The 23,519-nt window shown below is 42.5% G+C and overlaps 1 protein-coding gene across 13 annotated transcripts in view; it reads left to right on the plus strand.

Annotated features, from left to right (window-relative positions):
- Positions 1 to 1,933: 1,933 nt before the first annotated feature.
- Positions 1,934 to 23,519, plus strand: part of SIPA1L1 (signal induced proliferation associated 1 like 1) — a 360,159-nt gene continuing 338,573 nt past the window's right edge. For 3 of the 13 annotated variants that reach the window (XM_014866950.3, XM_014866951.3, XM_070513916.1), the window contains exon 1: positions 2,304 to 2,790. The gene's annotated coding sequence lies outside the window, so the exon portion shown is untranslated. Of the gene's footprint in view, positions 2,110 to 2,303; positions 2,791 to 2,820; positions 3,144 to 23,519 lie in introns of those variants that run through there. The other 10 variants (XM_070513907.1, XM_044773911.2, XM_014866946.3 and 7 more) reach the window with 8 other exon arrangements.

Here is a 23,519-nt window from a genome sequence, read left to right on the forward strand (position 1 = left end):
GGCAAACTTATGTTAAAAGTTGAGCCAGAGCAAATGAACCACCACCAATTTACAATAGCTTGGGATGCTATGAAAGATAGTTCCTTAAAACAGATCAACAGGACTGATAGTGATGCTTCATTGGGTTACTTTGTAAAAATTTGATATTAAAACTACCAGTGTGTGAATTTAAGGCCTGCTCTTCCACCCTTCCTCCCTGCCTGCCTTCCCTCCCTTCCTTTTTATGGTTATTTGGGTGGGGGTGTGGATGTATTTAGTCTTTGGTTTGAGTTAGCATATTTATTAAATAACAAAAAATCTGTTTTGAGTTAGTGTGAAAACAAATCATGAACAATGGGTTCCCTTTGACATTACTGGAGCATGATCAATATTTTATTGTTTTTTATAGTTGAGACAAGAGAAACTTTAAAATCAACTTGTCAACATGTAGCTAAACTTTGTGAAACTGACGTACTATAAAATGAAACACTCATTTGCTTTTTTGTTTGATGTAAGAGGAAAATATGTCATTTATTGCAAATTTTTATAGGTTTAAGAGCCATAGAAGTTTAAAGCTGTGATGACCTACCATCTGGGATACACTCTCCTTTTACAGATGAAAAATCAGAGAGATTAAATAACTTCTCAAGAAGACTCGATTATTAGTGACACAGAAAAACTCCAACCTAGTTTCCTGACTTTGTTCAGTGCTGTTTATCACTGTATCACTTAGGTTTCTAGTACAAAAACTTTCAATAACATAGGATTTAAGTTTGCAAATGACCTAAGAAAGTCTTAACTGCCTAGTCTTCAAGTACTTTCTTAGGTTTCTAGTTCTATGGGAGTGAATTAAATAAGGATTTTCCCATATTGATGTAAATAAGATGGAATCTACTTTTTAAATTGAGATATAATTCGCATACCATGGAATCTATTTTTACTCTTCCATTTTGAAAGCTATAGTTTAAGCTTAACTTGTATTCACGGTATCCATTTTATTCAGGCAGTAACTATATAATGCCTCCAAAGACAAGTTTCTACAGTTAAAGGAAGGGGCTGAAAAGATTTCACCTTGATCCTTAACAGTATTTTGGAGCAGGTATGCAGGCGTCTGAAAAAGCTTAATGGTTTTTTTTTAAAAGCCCCCTCTCTATAGAGTTTTTATAAGACAAAGATGGAGAAAAGAGGGATTATAACTATTGAAAAACAGACACATTCTGTGTGAACAGAAATGGGAGGATAGTAACAGAGTAAAAAACATGACTGTGGAGCACAAACATATTCTAAGCCTAAGTACTCTACAGAGGGAAAGGGAAGTGCTGAGGACACGTACAGACTGCTGCGTTCACTTTTTTCCCCAACAGACCTTAAGTAAATACCTACTGTGTACCAAGCCTGTGGAGGCGCTGAGAATGCGAAAATGAATAAGGCAGATCCTCAAGGAGCCCAGTCTGGTGGTGGTGGTGGTGATGGGAAGGTGGGGCGGGGGAGGAGGAGAGAGGGAGCGTATGGAGTGGGGGTTGGGGATGAGCTTAGACGGGAAGGTTGAAAAACTGAATATACAGTAGGAATTTGGTACAGATTTGCGCTGGCTTCTATTGCAGAAATCTGCCCCAGAACATCTGAAAAAAAAAAAAAAAACTCAATTAGCCTCATTTGCCAAATTGGGCCAGATATCATGACGCCGGTCTTCTACAGCTAACTTCTCGAACAGGTTTAAAAATCCTCCTTACGCTTCTAGCTCTCGCTTTCCCCACCATTAGAGGGCCAGGCAAGGGAGGGGGCAGGTTGAAAACTGCACCCACGTCTGCTGCCTCTGCTCTCTGCAGGAGACAGGAATCCAGGGCTTTGCCATCGTCATAGCAACTAGGAGTTCCACGGTCCCCCACCTTCCTCCGAGTCCTTCCACTTCCCCCGCCGGCGGGGCTGCGCTGCCGATTCTCTCGCGAGATTTGCGCGCCGCGCTCAGCGGCCCAGCAGTGATCTCACCCGAGACTTGGGGCGGGAGGGAGGGAAGGAGGGGAAGGAATGGGGCGGGGAGGGGAGGGGAGGGAAGGGCGAGTGCGGCGCCGCCACCGCCGGCAACTTTGTGAGCGAGTTCAGTGCGTGCGTGAGCGAGTGAGCGAAAAAGTCAGTGCGGCGCCGAGTCTGGGAGGAGGGTCCCCGGGGAGGGCCAGGTCTGGGCTTCAGAGGCCGCCCCCGAGCCACTTCATCCTCTCCCGCCTCCCTGGCTCCCTCCCCATTTCCTCCCCCCACGGGTCCTCCCGGGCCTTCCGCCCCCTTCTGCAGTTACCTGTCCCCTCCCCCACTCGGCACGCACCTCCCCTTTCCCCCGCGCCCACCTCCGACCTCCGGACCCTGGACTCGCAGCCGCGTCGCGCTCGCTCCCCGCGCCGGCCGCCCCCTCCGCTCTTTCTCCTGGGGGCAGGCGGGCGGAATGGGGGGCGCTGAGCCTCGGAGGCGGCGCGAGCGGAGACCCGGGCGCCCAGACAATAGTTGATGCCGGGGGGACGGGGGCACCTCCGCCCCCCCACTTTGCCAGGATCGCGGCCCCCGCCGGCAGCTCTCCAGCCTGCATTCCGGGTCCCCCTCGGAGCCAGGCTCCGGAGTTGGGCACATTCCGCCCCCGCCTCCCCGGACCCCCCTGCGTTCGGCGCCCGCCCCGGCCCGGCCTCGCTGCCTGCCGTTCTCCGCAGAGGAGGCGGCGAGGAGCGCGCGCCGACCGTCTACACGGTTTCTCTTTCTCCCCAGGGAGAGCGCGCGGCGGACGCGCCCCGGACGCGCGGCGGCACCCGGAGGCCGGGCCCAGCGGTAAGTGGCCCCCGTGCCCCGGGGCCGGGCAGGGGAGTACGGGTGCAGGACTGTTGACAGCCCCCCCTTCCTTTCTGGCCGGGGATTGGGTCCAGGGCCCGGAGCAGGACACCCGGAGGCCGGTCAAAGTTTGATTTCCGATTTGGTGGCGTGCTGATAGCGCAGCCCCGCGGGGGTGAGTCCAGGCTGCACAGCGCCTGGCGCTCGCGCACGCATCTCGGAATCAGAATCTGCACAACCCGGGGCCAGGCGCCTGTGCGAGAAGCCGGGAGACCCGCGCTCCCGTCGGGGTGGCTGCGCCCACCCCACCGCTCTCATCTCCACCGGGCGACCCTTCCCCTTCAGTCACCTGGGTGAGCGCTTTGCAGGCTGTGCTGGTGGGAGGGACAGGCCGAGAGGTTTACTCTCCGGAGAGGGAGAAGAGCAGCTCGGTGGCCGCGGGTGGTTAGTTTCTCTCCTGGGGGTCTTAGTGGAGTGAAAGTCTGGGATGCTTTAACCTGTTTTCCTTGGAGCAAGTAAACCTCGAAAGGGCTGGGGACGCGTGAGGGTCCTGCAAAAAGAACTTTTCCTCCTTCGCCCCGTCTGTTTTCAACTTCTCTCCTGACCTTAAAGGAAATATGCGAGGCTCCCTATCACTCCACGGCATTTCTAGGCGGACAAGTAACTGTGGTGGACAGGTTGAAATTTCATTGTGTGGAAAATCTAGAGACAAGGGAAATGGCTCACTTTCAAGGAAGATGTTTAATCGGGTAGTTGGTATACATATTTGAAGGGGAGCTTTTGGGCACTGATGGCTCCTAGACTGCGTTTACCTTATAGATTTTATTTTCGTGACGAGTACTTTAGACGCAGCCTTCGCTGAAATTCTTACTACCTGCTAAACGACAGTATTTCTAAACTGGAAGCCAGTGATGCGATGCAAATTTCAGAGTGAAGGTGTCGACTTTCATCAGGTTCCAGGTCTATCTGGATGAACTGGGGTTGGCGTTTCCTCTATAAAGCAGACCTTTCATGTTGAAACTCTGACTCAGATTCTTAAAGCCATTGTTTTTATACTGGTACTCTGTGGGAGTTGTGTCAACTTTCTCTTGTTTTCTCATATGGAATAATCATCCAAGGCAAAAATTCTCTGACTTAATCTTTTGGAAAACGACAAGTTTAAGTCCTGTAGAATCATTCTCTGCGGCCAGTTTAGTAACAGTATTAATTTCTGTATAAGCCTGATTTAACGACTTTCACCTTGCCCTTTTTCATTTTTCTGAAAGCTGCAATTAAGCCACCTTTACCAGGATGAAGGGGAAAAAAAGCTGATGGGAATAATGTAGAACAGTGGTGACAGCAGTAGGCTCAAATAAAAGGTTTACAGAAAGCAGTTTATGGTCACTGATGCGTCCAACTATTAGATGACATACCAGTTATTAATGAGAATATTAATATGAAAACATTTTTCCCATGGAATAAATTATTTATACTAAGCATATATACTAGCAATTAACAGTGCATTTAAAATGATTTGGGTGAGGATTTGCACCTAAATGGTTAGGGGCAGAATAAGAGATTTGGGGGGAATGAATGGTTTTATGTGGCTGACAACTTATTTTCTTATCTCATTATGCTTAAGTAAAGGACTCGTGAAGTTGACTATCATTAGACTTCTCCAGCTGACTGAGAGAACGAGTTCGGCGAGTGGCTCAAGACAGACAGTAGGTGTTGCTCTTAGCTTCTCTGTAGTGCCTGGTTGCTGCAGGAGTTGGAGATTGCAATTCTGGTGCAGTGAACTTTCTGTGTCTGAAGTCAGGCAGGGTTAGTTGTGTTAGTTGTGACTTCATCGTAGGATTCCAGGGCTGGGTTGACTTGAGCCTTGAAAGAATTTCAAAGCATCTCATTGAAATTTCATATTAAGTTTCTTTTAACTCTTTCCTTTCACTATTTCCTGCCTTTCGTATTTACTTTGCTTTTGCTTTGATTATATGTGTAATTTACAGCCCTCCTCTCCTCCCCCTCCTTGATTTTTTTTTTTAACAACTTTTTAAAAACACCTTCTAGTAACTTTCTTGAAGCCATAGATTGAAGATTGCTTGGAAATTGGGGTTTTGTAGACTTTGGAGGAGTCTTGGTTGAGTATGAGTTGAGATGTGTATTTGCAGTTTGAATTTTTCAGTAAATAGTTGTTTTTCTGTCTCTGAGCTGTGAGGCAGGAGCGTGAGGAGAGGTAGAACAGTATAGGAGTAAAGAATCCTTGAATCTTTTCACTTTAGGGCAAAGTTGTGTTTCCTATCAGTCCTCCTAGTCGTGTGGTCATTTCTATTGGTCCACATCAGTGCACACATGAAGGACGAATATCCTGAAGATTTTCAAGTGACATCTCAGATTTGAGCCTTTTGGTTCACTGACCAAGCTGGACTTTCTCTGAGGAACACAAATAGACTCATTCCCATAACGGAGGGCTCGAGCTCTGATATAGCATGCTTCTTTCTTTCTTTTGACTCAAATCACGGAAGTTCATGTCTCAAACTCAGAAAAATTTTTTCCTCTATAGCATCACTATATTTGTAACCTTTTGAAATTTGTGGTGGTCAGACGGCCTTTATTGAGTGCCTCTGTGTGGGAGGCGTGCTTTTGGGTTCTGTGATTCCAGTGGTGAGTGAAAGTGTGTTCCTGGTCACATGGACCTGACAGTCCACTGGGGCCATTTGTAGTGACCTTTCCTGGTTTGGTGTCCTGATACCCTGATGCCCCCATAAAGGTTCTGTGTAGCAGACAATCAGTTATTTTTTATTGTCAACTTATTTAAGTTAATTTTTAAAATAATGGAGCCTAGGGGCTGGCTCCTAGGCCGAGTGGTTGAGTTCGCACGCTCCGCTGCAGGCGGCCCAGTGTTTTGTTGGTTCGAATCCTGGGCGCGGACATGGCACTGCTCATCAAACCACGCTGAGGCAGCGTCCCACCTGCCACAGCTCGAAGGACCTACAACTAACAATATACAACTATGTACCGGGGGGCTTGGGGAGAAAAAGGGAAAAAATAAAATCTTTAAAAAAAATAAAAATAAAATAATGGAGCCTAGTATCTGCCTTCAGAGTGTCTGGGTTTCAAGTTTTCCACTATAGGGTCTTAAAAAATAATTGAAACTCTTTCTGAAAAACTGTCTTTTTCTGCAGAGATGGGCACGATACTTGCTTCCCAGCTTTGCTGCAAAAGTTAATGAGAATATATGTATGGAAGTACTTTGCAAAGCATATCATCTTATTTGAAGTTGCATTGTCTTACTTTCCGATGAACTGATTCATAGACTGTTGGAGCTAGAAGGTTATTTGGAGCATAAATCATTTGGCCCATCTTCCTCCTCATTTGACAGATGAGGAAACTGAAGCCCAGAAAGTCGAAGTGATTTGAGGAAGGTTTTAGAAGAACTAGTTAGTGATCAGGTGGTGACTGGAAGGCAGGTTTTGAGACTTAACTATATTCCTTTGTTTCCTGGATTTTTTTCTACTTTAGAATCTATGTGTTAAAATCTGTTTGCTCCCCCAACCCTTGTGCGTTCAGCATTTATTAAATGTCTAAAATGAGAAGCAGCAAAACTTATGGAAACAAACAAAATTTCCATTAAGATTGAAAAGCTATGAAAACAGCATTGATGTAGTGTTTCGTGACTAACTTTAGAGTTACTCAAATTAGAAAGTTATAGAAAAAGAAATTATGAGTTAAAGTATGTACATGGTAGTGCCTGTATGCTTTTTTTTTTTTTTAAGGAATCTTTATTAACTCAGAGCGTAATATACTTGAACGTTCCTTAGAGAAGCCAAGCTTAATTTGTTGTGGTTTACCATTTTCTTCCCTTCTTAAGCTCATTTTCCATTTTTAAAAGAAAGTAGTTGTAGCTTCTTTATTTCTGGGATAGTGGCAAGTTTTAGACCTTCTCCCACAGCTACATGTAAGGGTGACCAGGAACAGGGGGAGTGGGGGGGAAGGGTCAGGTGGAAGGAGCTTCCTGTTGAAAATGACTGATTTGTATCGCACCATCCTGCCTTCCACTGTGTAATCTGAGCCAGGAGAGAAGAAACATCCCTGTCGTTTGGGTGACCGCCCTTGAGGTGAGGGGCTCTCCCTTTTCCGGGGAGGGTTAAGCCTTATGTTGTTCTTTTAGTGCTCACACAAAAGTTCGTGTCTTGTTCCATATACGGTGCTAGTTAAAATACGGGTGTTCCATTGTCACTTGAGAGTGACAATCCAGCCTTCTAGCTACTGCACTTCTTCTTTTTTGGTGTGGGAAATAAATTGGCCTCATTGGATGTTTGCTTTTCATTTTTTTCTGTGCCTACCTGAGGAAAGAAAAAGGAAAATGCAGCCACGCACTTAGGTGGCACTTTGTTTTCCAAAAGTTATATATGAATTAATAATTCTAGATGATAGCTTGTTTATTTTTTTTGGTGGGCTTCTGATGAGCTGTGCAGTGAGTCATAGCAACCTGGGAATGATTCCCTCTGCTTTGGACTTCTTAAACACAGACGACTTGAAGGACAGATGAAATAACATGAGTTTGATGTGGTTTGTGATCATGGGGGCAAGTCAGTCCATTGGGGTCTGTATTTTGAGAGTAGAGGAAGCTGTGACAGTCCACCTCTTATTTTCTTTATTCTGGCCTGGGGAGAGTAAGGTAATCCCTGTTGGAAGAGAAAGTGAGTGTTTTCTTGAAGATCTAGAGAGATGACACCAAAATGACACGGAGGAATGTCACGGGTTTCTTTAGTCTTTGTTGGAGCTTCATAAATAGCAGTGCCTTGATGGGTGTGCCAGAGAGTCAGGCGAAGCTGGTCCCTTTCCCTCCAGAGGTCTGGGATGAGGATTTTCAGCCTGTAGATTTCTAATCTGTTACTTGTCCTGTTGCACCAAGTTCTCCCTCTAATTAGGACTGTAGTATGCCTAACTTTAAATTGTGGGAAACGGGCAATTACATAATGTTAGATTTCCCGTTTTTCAGCGCAGGAGAGGCAGGAGGAGAATGCATGCTTGCTGGAGAACCTGGCTTGGAGTGGGAGGGCTGCTGGTTTGCACAAACACAGGGGTCACTCAGAGGCAACTGGAGCAGACAGGCATCCAGCCTCGGCAGCCGCTGGCTTCCTTCCCCCTCCTCCTCCAGAGCAGGTCCAGGTTAAATGAATTTCACAGACATGAGCGTTAACTTGGGTTATTCCTCTTTTCTGTTTCCACAAAGCCTTTTACCAGAGCTACAGCTATAGTCATTGATTAGTTTTTGTGGTTCTGTGTCTTGCTTCCTTTTAGAGTGGGTTCTGAGGTACTCAGAAGAAAGCTGTCGAGAAATACAAAGCAGAGGGCTTGGTGCTGAGTGATCGTGTTCCTATAATCAAGCCTTGACTATGATTGGTATCTTTTCCTTTGGCTCCTCTCCTGTCTTTCTGTAATTCACTTTTTTCATGTTCTAAATTATTTGCCTAGATAGCTGTTCTAGTTTGATACACTGTGAGCACCTCGCATTTCCTTTAACAGTCTTAGTTCCCAGAATTGATTGACTCTTTGGTTTTTCAAGTTTCTTTTCAGTTCTTGATGAGCTCAGAGAAGCAACTGATAAGCGAACTACGGTGTCTCGCCTTCAAGAAGAGAGAGTACTTATAAGAAGATGCCTATGAGATAGATGATCATAAATTAATGGAAGCTTCTAAAATTTTCACCTATTTGACTAACTTTTACTGCTTCCTTCACCTGTGTGTACCTAGGGAAAAACTGGTAAGCAGTATTTTCCCATATCTTTGCAAGAAGTGTAAGTTTGTGACTTCTTGGAACCATACTGCTTTTCTTTTGAAGACCTCCAAAACACGTGTTCTTACTCTTGAAATGATGTTAAGTGTAGTTGATTTAACTGCTCCCTCTTACTGGGTTATTCTTCTGGCTGCTCCAATGAAGACCTCAGAAGGTTCTGCCAATATGTTTTGCCAGCATCTGACTTCTCAGGAGCTGGTATTTCATGTGCAAAGAGAGTGAGCTCTGTGTGTATCGTGTTTGGGGTGGGGATGAATGGGGTTTAGACTCCTGGCTCAGAGTGGGCCCTTAGGAAAGCTGTTGGGAAGGCTTGCCCCGGCTGACACAGAATGTGGTTCTTAACCCTTGTCTCTTTTCCAGTTTGGGAAATGCCTGTAATTCTTCGAAGAGTCTCAGTGTTACTTAATTTTCTTAATTAGGATCTTCGTGCTGATCTTTTGTAATGGGAAATGAGGAATAGTAATTGCATAACAAAATATAATGTTTCGGCCGATAAATGATAGGTTATGGAGAGTTATAGGATTCACAGAAAAGGCTTATTAAAAGTTCAAGAACCTCAGCCTAATAATTGCATTTGGTGGGATTGTTCTTAAGGCCATTTTCAAGGTAGTGTTTTAAAATAGGGGTTTTCGGCGGTTTTGGTAGGATGTGTGTTTGGAGGAGCAGTTGAGTGCTTTGGTGGAGAGCATAGAAGATGGCAGAACTCTGGGCTTTTCTCTGGGGGAGCATGATCGATATCAGGGGGATTTGAGGAAACTCAGTAGGTGATTCTGTTATGCTTCTCCCCCACCCAGTTGAGAACTGAATGGCTTTTATATCATTTCTGGATCTATCCTTGGCAGTGAGGCAGACAAGTAGTGGGTTTAAACCAGACAGCAGCTGACTGGGGGTTACGGAAACTTCATTTTGGATGGGTGAAAAGGAGAGGCTCTGATCCTATGTACAGTCCTATTGATTAAAAAAGACAACTTGGAAAAAATCTAGAAATGACTGCCAACAGCTAAAAGGGTCAGCCTGCTTAGATTCCTGCAGTCGGGGTAGAACATGTAAATTCAATTTGGAATTGTATGTTAGCACTTAATTTTTTTATTGTGGTAAAAAACATAAAATTTACCGTCTTAACCATTTTTAAGTGTTCAGTTCCGTAGTGTTAAGTATATTCACATGGTTGTGAATCAGATTTCTAGAACTTCTTCATCTTGCAAATCTGAAACTATACACATTAAATAACTCCCCTTTCCCCCCTCCCCCTATCCCTGGCTACCCCCATTCTGCTTTCTGTTTCTGTGAATTTCACTGCTTTAGATACTTCGTATAAGTGGAGTCGTTCGGTACAGGTGTAACTGGTTTTATTGGGCTTCACAGATACTGCACTCTTTACAGATTGAAGGTTGGAGACGGTCCTGCGTTGAGCCCATCTAGCTCACTAGTTTTCCAACAGTGTTTGTTCACTTCCTGTCTCTGTGTTATATTTTGTTAATTGTTGCAATATTTCAAACTTTTTCATTATTATTATGTTTGTTATGGTGATCAGTGATCTTTGATGTTATGATTCTATCGTTAGTCAAGTTGTGAACGCAAAGGGAAAGTTCTTGAAGGAAATTGAAAGTGCTACTCCAGTGAACACACAAATGATGAGAAAGTGAAACAGCCTTATTGCTGATGTGGAGTAAGTCTTAGCAGTCTGGATAGAACATCAAACCAGCCACAACATTCCCTTAAGCCAAAGCCTAATCCAGAGCAAGGCCCTCACTCTCTTCAATTCTGTGAAGGCTGAGAGAGGTGAGGACGCTGCAGAAGAAAAGTTTGAAGCCAGCAGAGTTGGCTCATGAGGCTTAAGGAAAGAAGCTGTATCCATGACATAAAAGTGCAGGTGAAGCAGCAGATGCTGGTGTGGAAGCTGCAGCAAGTTCTCCAGAAGATCTAGCTAAGATCATTAAGGAGGATGGCTACACTAAACAACAGATTTTCAGGGTAGACGAAACAGCTTTGTATTGGAAGAAGATGCCATGTAGGACTTTCATAGCTAGAGAGGAGAAGTCCATGCCTGGCTTCAAAGCTTCAAAGGACAGGCTGACTCTCTTGTTAGCAGCTAATGCAGCTGGTGACTTTAAGTTGAAGCCACTGCTCATTTGCCATTCCAAAAATCCTAGGGTCCTTAAGAATTATGCTGAATCTACTCTGCCTGTGCTCTTACAGCATGGTTTACTGAATATTTTAAGCCTGCTCTTGAGACCTACTGCTCAGAAAAAAAGATTCCTTTCAAAATATTACTGCTCACTGACAATGCGCCTGATCACTCAAGAGCTCTGATGGAGACGTCCAGTGAGATTGATGTTGTTTTCCTGATTGCTAACACAACATCCATTCTGCAGCCCACGGATCAAGGACTAATTTTGACTTTCCAGTCTTATTATTTAAGAAATATGTTTCATAAGGCTGTAGCTGCCATGGATAGTGGTTCCTCTGATAGATCTGAGCGAAGTCAGTTGTAAACCTTTTGAAAGGATTCACTGTTCTAGATGCCGTTGAGAACATTCATGGTTCATGGGAAGAGGTCAAAATAGCGACATTAACAGGAGTTTGGAAGAAGTCGATTCCAACCCTCATGAGTGATTTTGAGGGGTTCAAGACTTCAGTGGAGGAAGTTAATGCAGATGTGGTGGAAATAGCAAGAGGACTAGAATTGGAAGTGAGGCCTGAAGCTGTTACTGCATGACTGCAACCTCATGATAAAACTTAAATGAATGAGGAGTTGCTTCTTACAGATGAGCAAACACAGGTTTCTTGAGGTGGAATCTACTGCTGGTGAAGAGGCCGTGAAGATTATTGAAATGACAACAAAGGATTTAGAATATGACATAAACTTAGTTGATAAAGCAGCGTCCAGGGTTTGAGAGGATTGACTCCAGTTTTGAAAGAAGTTCTGTTGTGGGTAACGTGCTGTCAAAGAGCATCACATGCTGCAGAGAAATCATTCGTGAAGGAGAGTCAACCAAGGCAGACTTGTTTGTTGTCTTATTTTAAGAACTTGCCACAGTCATCCCAGCCTTCAGCAGTCACCACTGTGATCAGTCAGCAGCCGTCAACACCAAGGGAAGACCCTCCACCAGCAAAAAGATTACAACTCACTGATGGCTCAGATGATGGTTAGCATTTTTTAGCAATGAAGTATTTTTAAATTAAGGTATGTACGTTACTTTTTAGACATAATGCTATGGCACGCTTCATCAACTACAGTATAGTGTAAACATAACTTTTATGTGCACTGGGAAACCAGAAAATTTGGGTGAGTCACTGTACTGGGATACTCACTTTATTGCGATGGTCTGGAACTGAACCCTCCGTATCTTCAAGGTATGCCTGTATTTGTCTTTTCATGACTGGCTTATTTCACTTAGCATAATGTCCTCAAGGTTCATACATGTTGGCATGTGACAGGATTTCCTTCTCTTTTAAGGCTGAATAATATTCCATTGTATATATGTTCCACATTTTGTTTATCCATGCATCCATTGGTGGACATTCGGGTTGCTTCCACCTCTTGGCTAATGTGAATAATCCTGCTGTAAACATGGGTATACAAATATATCTTTGAAACTTTGCTTTTGGATATATACCCAGAAGTCGGATTGCTGGATCATATGGTAGTTCTCTTTTTAATTTTTTGAGTAATCTCCATATTATTTTTCATAGTGGTTGTAAAACCATAGTGGTTTTACATTCCTACCAGCATGCACAAAGTTTACAATTTCTCCACATCCTTGTAAACGCTTCTTTCTGTTTTTTTGATAGCCATCCTAATGTGTGTGAGGTTATATTTTATGGTTTTGATTTGTATTTCTCTGATGATAAGTGATGTTGTGCATATTTCATATACCTGTTGGCCATTTGTATATCATCTTTGGAAAGTTGTCTATTCAAGTCTTTTGCCCATTTTTCAATCACGTTATTTGATTTTTTGTTGTTGAGTTGTAGGAGTTCTTTATATATTCTGGATATTAACTTCATCAGATATATGATTTACAAATATTTTCTCCTGTTCTGTAGGTTAATTTTTCACTCTATTGATGCACAAACATTTTTAAATTTGATGTAGTCCCATTTGTCTTTTTTTTTTTTTTTTTTGGTAGGGAAGATTGGCTCAGAGCTAACATCTGTTGCCAGTCTTCCTCTTTTTTTTGCTTGAGGAATATTGTCCCTGAGCTAACATGTGTGTCAGTCTTCCTCTATTTTGTATGTGGGATGCTGCCACAGCATGGCTTGATGAACGGTGTGTGGGTCCGCGCCTAGATCCGAACCTGTGAACCCCAGGCTGCTGAAGCAGAGTGCACGAACTCAACCACCATGCCACTAGGCTGGCTCCCCGTTTGTCTATTTTTGCTTTTGTTGCCTATGCTTTTGGCATCATATCCAAGAAATCATTGCCAAATCCAGTGTCATGAAGATTTCCCCCTACGTTTTCTTCTAGAAGTTTTATAGTTCTAGTTCTTATGTTAGGTCTTTAATCTGTTTTGAGTTAATTTTTGTATATGGCATAAGATAAGGGTCTAACTTCATTCTTTCACATGTGGACATCCAGTTTTCTCAACACCATTTGCTGAAGACTGTCCTTTTCCTACAGAGTGGTCTTGGCACCTTTGTTGAAGATCAATTGACCATATGTGTGAGGCCTTATATCTGAGTGCTCTGTTCTGTTCCGTTAGTCTGTTTGTCTTTATTCCAGTACTACACTGTTTTGGTTACGTTAGCTTTGTAATATATTTTGAAATTAGGAAGTGTGAATTGCACTTACTTTTAGTTTATGCTATAGATTCGAGGTGTTGAGTAACAGAGAAGTAATAGGGAAATTGACAATAGGGAAAACAATTAAAAATTTTTTCATTTTTTTGAGGGGATTAGTCGCACTTAAAGGAGGTAAGGTGATTTAAATGGCAGAATGTATGCAAGGCTATCGATTGGCAACTAGTTTAGTCAGAGCTGTGTGTCTAGCACTTCCTGGTTTGTAAAGCGCTGTCACAGATACTGAGTCCAGAGGCTTGGGAAAGCCAGTGGACCCTGAATTGATCGTGAAGATTGTATGTGTACCCCAGTGGGTATAAATACCCAAAACCATCTGGGTCAGTTGTACCACAGTGCTCAAGGGAGTTGTTTAATGAAAGCCTCTAGTAGTAATCTCAAGATTTTCAGTGGTATCAGTTATTGTAAGAATTTTGCGTGCTATTTTTTCCTTGACACTGTATTGCCTTTCCTATTTCAATTCAGTAGTTTCTGATTTTCCATATGTGCTCGTTGAATAGCAGTGAGTCACATACAGAGCTAGAATACTTAGCTACAGTGCTGTTTCATTGTCTAGGATGTGCAAAGAACAGAAAATTAACCTGGCTGGGTTGTGTAGGATGAAGTGAAGGCGAGAGATTGGAGCCAGAAGAGCAAATTAAGTGGCTGCTTTAGTAAGTGATTTAGGCTACTTAAGACATGCTTTCTCACCTTCTTAAAACTGTGGGGATAACTGTGGTTGGCTGTATTACTTGAAGGGATATTTGGTAGAATTTCTATGGAGCAAAATGTAGTATGCTTGCATATAGTAGGACTGTAGTAAAGATTTGTTTAAATAGTGACCAAATAAATTCATGCCTGTGTGGGTGAATCTCTAGGGAGTAACTTACTCTTCTATCCCGTGAGTATTTATTGACTCCCACTGTATGCCAGGGGCTGGTGGCTGCTTCACTGGCTCCTGCTTTCCTGTGGCTGAAGCTCTGCTTGCGATTGATGTGGTTCTTTTCGGGTTCTATTCCCCTTATCTAGTTGGATTTTTCTTTAGTCAAAGGCCTGTTTTACTTCTGATGCAAAACAACTGTAGTTGTTTATTATGAAAATAGTGCTATATTAAATATTCTTTGTATAGAGGAAAAAAGAAACACTGGACAGTTCTGCCTTTTGGTTTCCAAGAAGATGGGTCTTGGCAAAATTTATGTTATCAAGCGCTTTTCTAAGAGCTAAAGAAAACTGGCTTTAACGAATTTTGGTTAAGGTTTTCCTGAGGACCCAGATCAGGTTTTCAAATCTTGGTTTCCTCCACTTCCATGCACACTCCAGGAGACTCTAGAAAGCCAAGTTTGGCTCAAATCTCAGTTTCCTCTACTTCCATGCCGGCTCCAGGAGAATCTAGAAAGCTAATTTTGGCTAATCCTGAATTTTTCCATTAATTGTCAGATCCAAAAAGAGTCAGGCACCCTTTTTAGATCTTCATTCATTTCTTTATTCATTTGATTGTTCATTTAACAAGTCTTCTTCATTCACTTATTATCTACCAAGTAATCTTTTCACTTGTAAAAGGAAGGAAGTTGAGGGTTGAATTAAGTTTCCTTTAAGGCCAACTATTAAAATTCTGTGCATTTATTATTGTGACTTAAAGAGATGTAGGGCTTTTTTTTTTTTTGAGGAAGATTAGCCCTGAGCTAACTACTGCCAATCCTCCTCTTTTTGCTGAGGAAGACTGGCCCTGAGCTAACATCCATGTCCATCTTCCTCTGCTTTATATGTGGGACGCCTGCCACAGCATGGCTTTGCCAAGTGGTGCCATGTGCGCACCTGGGATCCGAACTGGTGAACCCCGGGCCACCGAGAAGCAGAACGTGTGAACTTAACTGCTGCGCCACAGGGCTGGCGCTGATTTAGGGCTTTTGTGGAGATAGTAGAAGTGGTTTTTTTTTTTTTTTTTAAAGATTTTATTTTTTCCTTTTTCTCCCCAAGGCCCCCAAGTACATAGTTGTATATTCTTCGTTGTGGGTCCTTCTAGTTGTAGCATGTGGGACGCTGCCTCAGCGTGGTTTGATGAGCAGTGCCATGTCCGTGCCCAGGATTCGAACCAACGAAACACTGGGCCGCCTGCAGCGGAGTGCACAGACTTAACCACTCGGCCACGGGGCCAGCCCCAGTAGAAGTGTTTTTTGAAAGAACTGAATAGAGAAATTTAGAGTTTTTGTTTTTAACTCTAAAACATTCTAGTGAGAAAATTCTGTAATGATGGATAATGTTAGCATTAGTCTCACTCTGATCTGAAAACAGTCAACATTTTAACTCAACTCTGAGAGTCTTTCCTTGTAATTTTGGCAGGAGACAATTCTGAATCTAACCTTTCTGCTGTTGCATGTAACATTTAGAAACTTAATTCTTCTTTCAGATGGTTGGTGTAGTGCCAGTGTGGGAGATTCAGAAATGCCTATCACCCTTTCTTCTAGGTACTTGGTTCCGAATCTCTTAGAGCCTTTGTCCTTCATGCCTGCGGTAGTTTTTTTTTTTTCTGCTTTTTTTCTCCCCGAATCCCCCCAGTATATAGTTATATATTTTTTAGTTGTAGGTCCTTCTAGTTGTGGCATGTGGGATGCCACCTCAATGTGCCTGACGAGCGGTGCCATGTCGGCACCCAGGATCCGAACCAGCGAAACCCTGGGCCGCCAAAGCAGAGCACGCGAACATAACCACTTGCCCACGGGGCCAGCCACATGTGCGGTAGTCTTGAGATACTGTGACATCATATCACTGAATGCAGAAGAGTCACACTGAAGATCTGAGTACCAGTGTGGTGATAATTAAACTAGTAATTGCCCATGCTGCCAAATGTGTGATGTTCATATAAGCTAGTGTGAGATTTCATGGCTTTATAAAATGGCATTTTCATTTTAATTTGTTGTTAGAAATTCAGCATAGTATTGATTGTGTGTTATAAAATTTAGTTATGCAAAATAAAATTGAAGAATTTTCTCTCCTGTGGATTTTTGGCTGTTGTAAATCTGGTCTCCTTATCAAAGAATAGTGGAAGATTTGTGTAGTCCTCGCTCTGTGACTTTGGCGGTTTTTCTTTCATTTACTAATCAGCAGTATTCACTGAGCACCTTCTAGATGGCAGATACTGTTCTCATCTTGGATATATAGCCGTGAACAACTCTGAGTGGATGGGAAGCCACCAGAGGGTTTTGTACAAAGGGTTTCGATCTGACATATTTTTAAAGGACAAAACTCTGTTGTGTAGAGAATAGAATGAAGAACAGGGCAAAGGTGGAAACAAGGAGGTATTACGGGGTTCTAGCAATAATCTAGGTGAGATGTGGTGATAGCAGCAGTGGTGATAAGTGGCTGGATTCTGGATATGTCTCAAGTGGAGCTACCATGATTCACTGAAGAGTGAGATGACATGGAGTGAAAGAAGTGTCCTTGGAGTCAAGGATAACACCAAGGTTTTTGGCCTGAGCAACTGGAATAATGGAGGTGCCATTTATTGAAATGGGGAAGACTGGAGGAGCAGGTTTGGATGGGGAATTAAGAGCTGATTTGTACAGGTTGGGGATGAGATGCTAGTTGACATGCAAGTGGAGAAGTCAGGTTGGCAGCTAGGCCGATCTCTTAGTCTTCATGAGTTTCAAATTTCTCATCTGTGAAATGGGGAAAATATTTGCCCGTCTCGGAATTCTTGAGATCAAATGAGAAATAAAAAGGTAAAGCTTCTAAAGTTATGTCCTGTAGCAGTGGTATTATTTCTGGAAAGTAGACTGGTTATCATCTTAAATACTTTGTGGTCTCTTTTGAACTACTTAACTCATAGGCCAGAACGTATTGCGGAAAGTTGGCATTTGTCCTCCAGAGGCTGGTTTTCTCTCTGAATAGGTGGAAAAGCTTTCTCTTTGATCCTTTCTGCAATTCCTGGGCAGCTTCTGGGAGAGCTTGGTATTTTGGTTCCCTCCAGGGTGTCAAAGAGCTTCATTTTGTCTGGAGCCACTGGGGTACTACATTGCCATTTGGCGCCAGACTTGCCCCTTAATAAACATAGCTTCAGGCCAAGGTAATTTTATTTAGGTGGGAGGATATTGTAGTAGAAAAAAACGGCTGTTTCCTTTGTCAAAGTCTTTATTATTTTAGGCTTTCCGTAACTTGAATCAGTTAAGAAATAGTATCTAATAGATCAAATTTATTAGGGAAACCACTCTTCATGTTTCTTGATTCAGAATACGTATTTGTATTTTCCTAGGTTTTTTGATTGCTTAAAATTTTCTTATAGGCAGGTGTAGTATGTTAAATATATATTTGAACCCACTGAATTAAAATTTAAGATCCAAGTAAAAATGTTGAAAGCATCAGTCTTATATTTCAATCAATGGTACTTTTTTTTTTTGAGGAAGATTAGCCCTGAGCTAACTGCTGCCAATCCTCCTCTTTTCGCTGAGGAAGACTAGCGCTGAGCTGACATCCGTGCTCATCTTCCTCTACTTTATATGTGGAACGCCTACCACAGCATGGCTTGCCAAGTGGTGCCATGTCTGAACCTGGGATCCGAACCAGTGAACCCTGGGCCGCCGAAGCGGAACGTGTGCGCTTAACTGCTGCACCACTGGGCCGGCCCCAAATCAATGGTATTTTGAATTTAACTTTCTGTAGAGATAGTAGTAAATAGTTGTATCCTTGAAATACGGTATTTGCTGATAATTGACACCTTCTCAACAGTTGGATGTTGGTTTAGGAACATCTTCAGTCACAAGATCTGGTGGTGGTTCTTGGTTCTCCAATTCCATAAGACAGTTTGAACAGAAACACCACTGCTGTTTCTTCACTGCCCTCCTGCTTTCATCATCCGTCCACAAGATTTCCATTGGGCATCGGCCCTATGTGCCCATTGCAGGTTCTCTGGTGATTTAGAAAGAGAAGGTAAAGGCACCCTTTAAGGGCCTGACACATGTAGTGAATGACTCATGTTGATGAATAACTGACAGTTGGGAACTCTAAGTAAGTATTCTAGGTGTTCTCTGGAAAGAGCCATAATGGCTTTAATGATGAGGGAAGTCATCGGGGAACAGGAATGATGTTTTTCAGTGGATGTTGTGGAGGCAGAAATTATTTGGGTAGTTCTCTGGTATCTTTTCAAGCAAGAGGACATCTCTCTATGTTAGAGTTTTTGTCCGGTCCTCAAATTTATAAGATAAGTTTACCCATCTGCTCAGTAATTGTTAAGTTACATAATCTTTTGCTTTTCACTAAATTGGCTTACTATACATTATTTTATTTCAGCCTTTAAGAAAGTGAACTATAAGTATCCAGTATAATATCACTTGACATGATTGTCTGAAAAAACCCAAGCCTTTGTCTTTTTTTTGAAGTACCTATTAGAACATTTAGATCAATTGTAAGAAATAATTTGAAAGGGGTCTATATATTTGAATCTCTGTTTTTTCCTTGATTAATTTTTTTCCTCCTAGAAGGAATACAGCTTACTTAGACTTAAATCCTTCGGGATTTTCGAAATCGTCTAATGGCTTTTTATTTGAATTGAGTCCAATAATCATTTGTATCAGGAGGATATTCTCTAAGTTTCTGAAGTCACAGTGCCTATTTATACACTCCTAAGGTTTTCTTTTTTTGTATAACATCTTTATTGAGTCATAATTGTTACTATACAATTCTCCCATTTGAAGTGTACAAGTCAGTAGTTTTTAGTACATTCATAGAGTTGTGTAACCATCTCCATAAACAATTTTAGAACATCTTCATCACCCCAAAAAGAAACTCCAACCCCATCGGCATCCTTCCCCCTTTCTCCCCAACTCCACCCCACCTCCCTGCCCCCAGCCCTGGGCCACTGCTAATCTACTTTCTACTATAGATTTGCCTCTTCTGGATGGTTCATACAAACGGGATCATACAGTATGTGGTCTTTTGTGACTGGCTTCTTACACCTAGCTCTGTCAAAGCGCTTGAACTTTGGTGGTGATGTTACAGTTTTTGGGTTCAAAACCAGATATTCCCTGTCTGCTGATCCAGAAACCACAGCCTGTGCCGGGACCAGAGAAAACAGCAAAACTGCCAGTTGCTGTGTGTGTTTGTGGAGCAGGGAGTGAACTTGGAAGTTTTCATGGACAAAAAAGCCACCCTGGTACCAATGCACAGATGTACTCAGAGCACGTGATTGACACTTGTCTGACCCCTCCTGGCCTGAGCCTTGCCTGCTTCTTCTGTGAGGTTTTCAGATACCTCTTAGAAGGATCTCTGAGTCTTCCCTTTCTTCTGCCTCTGGTCTGGTCTGGGACCAAGTCCTGCCATTTTTATCCCTTTTGAATTAATTCTTGTTTTCAGCTTTTCCTCCTAGTTTTATTTCCATTATCTTAGAACAGACCCTTGACCTTTTTATCTAGGTGGCTGGAGCAGTCTCCTCTCTGGCCACCTTGGTTCCTGCTGCCCCAGCCTCCAGGCCATCCTCTCTGATGATTCTTTCTGATGGACCACTTAGTACACGTTCCACCCTGGAGGAACTGAAGTGGCTCCGGTACTGGCCCACATCAAACTCACACTGTCTTACTTGCTTTTAGGACCTTTCTCTGGGGTTTCTTCTTTTCTGTTTATCTGATTTCTTTGGCCTCTCCAGGACTGTGTCTTTGTATGCATATGCTGGGCCTCTTCTCTCTTCTCTTCCCAACTATTCTGACTTCCTTTGAGCCTTTGTTCCTTACTGATTTTAGTTCTATTCAATTCAGAATGGATGTGAAATCTAAGTTCCTCACCCATAGCTTTATCTGTCTTATCCCCTTCCCTGTATGTCACGCTGCTTACCATTATCTTGTCTTCCTTTTCCCCTCTGATGCAATACCAGCCCCTGAACTCTAGTTTTATCTGTATCTTTCTCATCCTTCAGTGCCCACCTTCTTCATTGACGTCTTTCTGTTTACTCTAACGCACCTTGAATTCTCCTTTCTCCGAAATGCTACTGTACTGTGTTGTATGCTTAAAGAGCTTAGCATTAAATAATTAGTGCATAGTTCATCAAGGATGTTTAACCTGGAGAAGATTGAGAAGGGACATCACCCCTTGTCACAAGAGTTGAAAGTCTGTCGTATGAAAGGAGGGGAGATTACCCTTGCCTTCTCAGACCCCACAGGGTAGAACAATGAGTAAACACAGATACTGGGATGAGCATCAGGAAGGACTTTTCTAGTGGAGCTGCATGTAGATATGACAGGCTGCATTCTCCATCTCATGCATGGACTGGATCATTCTGGACGGGGTCATTGTAAAGGCCATTCAGACAGTTCATGGGAGTGCAATGAGATTAGTGGTTCTCAGTCTCCATGGAGTAGCAGAATCACCTGGGGAGTGTCTTAAGTACACAGATTCTCAGTTTTTGGAAAGTTCAGGTTGAGCAGTCTGTGAAGCCTGCTTAGAAACTTTTGAGTCAGATAACACTCTTAGTCCTGAGATCCCGTGAATGTCTCATTTGTTTAGCAAACTTTTATTGAGTTGCCTGCGTTGCGCAGCAATGTGAAGTTGTGGGTTTTGCCTTCGTAGGACCTAGACTGAAGGAGGGAATGCAGACAGATGGGTGAAACCATGTGATTTCTTCTTAGGTAGATGTAGATGCTTTGAGGATAGGGACCATTTCTCATTTTGTACGCTTATTTGCCCTGGAGGAATGGGCACATTGGCATTCATTCTTGGGTGATAAACGGATTAAGCTGCTGTCTACTGGTTTGCTCCTTGATGTAAGGCTTGTTACTGTATTCTTTATTCAGTTGTTTTCATACATCTTAATTTCTTCGTTGAAAGTGAGCCACTGTATCTGCAGTTGCTTCATTACAGATTCAACTTTTGACTGTGTTGCTTCCTAGTAATAAAATTAACATTGGCTACTATTTATTGAGTACCCAGTGTGCCAGGCACTTTGCGTCACATTATTGCTTATCTTTATAACAAGCCTGCAACATAGACTTTAGGACTCTGACTGGGAGCCAGGGTGTTGAGTTCCTGTTATAGAATTTCTTCTTATATTAACATATATTGCAGCAGCCACCGAGTTGAAGAGTTGTCTAGTGCAGTCATCCACTAGGACTAGAGTAGTTGCAGGCGTGTTTTGACTGTGTGCATAGAATTTATTTTATTGTTGGGAATGCCAGGAAGGCTGTCTGCATATAATAATGTAGCTATGACCATCACCCTGTTAGTTAAGCTTGTAATTTGTTTTAAATACTATGCCACGCTGATGATGGAAGCTCTCCACCCATTTCTCCAGTGGAAGGCTAGTCTTGCTGGGAGAATTTTTAAGCGTGGTATGTAGTTTATCATTCATCCTTGTCGTGCCACAGTGGAGATTCGGGGACTGTTTTTATATCTTAAGTGATGATCTGGATTTTTCAGAACTGGGATGTGTCTCATCTGGTGCTTTCTTTTCCTGTATCTGCCATAGGACTTTGGCCTGTTAAGGTGACCTCCACAGTGCTCAGTTAGTAATGGTCATAAGTATCTTTCACAGAACTCCACCAATGACTTAGTTCTATAATAGGTTCTTTACTTGTACCATCTCATTTTATTCTCGTGGAATTCCTGTGAAATAGATATTGTCAGCATTTAACAGACTACGAAACTAGAGCTTAGAAAGGTTAAGTGGCTTGTCTCTTTTTCAGACTCCCATCTGTTTGCATTTTTCCAGGGGACTCAGGCATGGTTTACACAGGAGTGACGTCTTTTCTTTTAATTTCTCTCACCTCCTCCTATTGCTGGCTTCACTGAGAAAAATTAGGTGGTAGATGAGTGAACTTTTAGGAGGTGAAGAAGAGCAGGAATCTCAGACTCTGAGGGAAAATTCTTGGATAATGTATTTCATTTTCTCCCTTCCAGTGGAGTCAAGGTAATGGCTATCGTTGAATGTTCTCTCTGGCCAACTGAACTTAGTGAGATGTGGGAAACACCCTCACATTGGGCCCACACCTGCCAGAGACGTTCAAGGCCTGGGGTGGCAAATATTTCTAGTACAAATAGCTAGAAGAAATGTAAATGTTTACCGCTGTGGTGAAATAAACATACATCTTCACAGAGTTTGTAATGACCACAGAATTTTTTTCTAGTAAGAACACCTTCACTTTGCTTCCCAACCGAAGGCAAGACGGGAAACGTGAGAAATTTATTTTCTGGTGAGCTTTCTTTCTCATCTTGCAGCATGGGTTCTGCTGTGAAGTTGTCATCATGTCGTTGACTTCCCCCTGTTGCCCTAAAATTATGATGCTGTCATCAAGTCAGCATCTGCTTTGTTGTGAAATAAGTGTCTTTTAAGAGTCTGGAGGCATATTAGAAATATATAGATTTTTGAAGAAAGGTTGATGGAACTGAAGTTAATTGGAAATACAAAAACAGGTGAAAGATCAATCCTGGCAATCAAGTATGCTTCTGGGAAACATTCAATTAATCAAACAGAATTGAAGTCACTAGTGAAAGTTAATTTAGTTAACTTAGGTCACGGTGAAAAAGGAGATTTTTTCCACCTTAACTTTTGTATTGAGTTGTTGGCTTTGTATGTTTATTGAATCCAATATCCCCCTGTTTAAACTTTGTGTTCAGGTCATTTCTCCAAACCAAATATTTGAGACTTCTCTTTCATATTAAATCAATCCTCAACATTTTCAGCTTTGGTTTTTTAGATAAGGATTTTTGGTGGTGTAATAACATGACTGGGATGGTTTTATCTTAATCCCGGTTTGCTTTAGTGTTTAGGCTTATTATTTAATCTTAAGAACAAAGGTTAATTTTAAAGAGTATTGGTAAACTTTGGTGGACTACGAGGGCCGTGATGTGCCTTGTAAATGGAGCACAGGGCCCTGAGATTATTGAACGAGTTCAGTTCCCGATGCGCTCGTTTATAGCAAGATGCACAAGGACCTTGGATCTAGTCACCATCCTGTTCTTGGTTTACCACTGCAGCAAGGAATCGCCTTGAGTTAGTTCACCTTGTCTTCAGGTTGCTTTGATTGTTGGACAGCTACCTTTTTAATAACAATATGTAACTACAATAATCTAAGTCCATTAAGGACATGCCATATTCATATGTTGGTCCTGGTCCACCCACCGTCAGTCAACAAAGTCCGTTTCTAAATATTACCTGAATATTCATCATTCACTCAAACAGATGCTTATTGAGC

Source organism: Equus asinus, chromosome 7, assembly GCF_041296235.1.
Source record: "Equus asinus isolate D_3611 breed Donkey chromosome 7, EquAss-T2T_v2, whole genome shotgun sequence".
Lineage (NCBI taxonomy): Eukaryota > Metazoa > Chordata > Mammalia > Perissodactyla > Equidae > Equus > Equus asinus.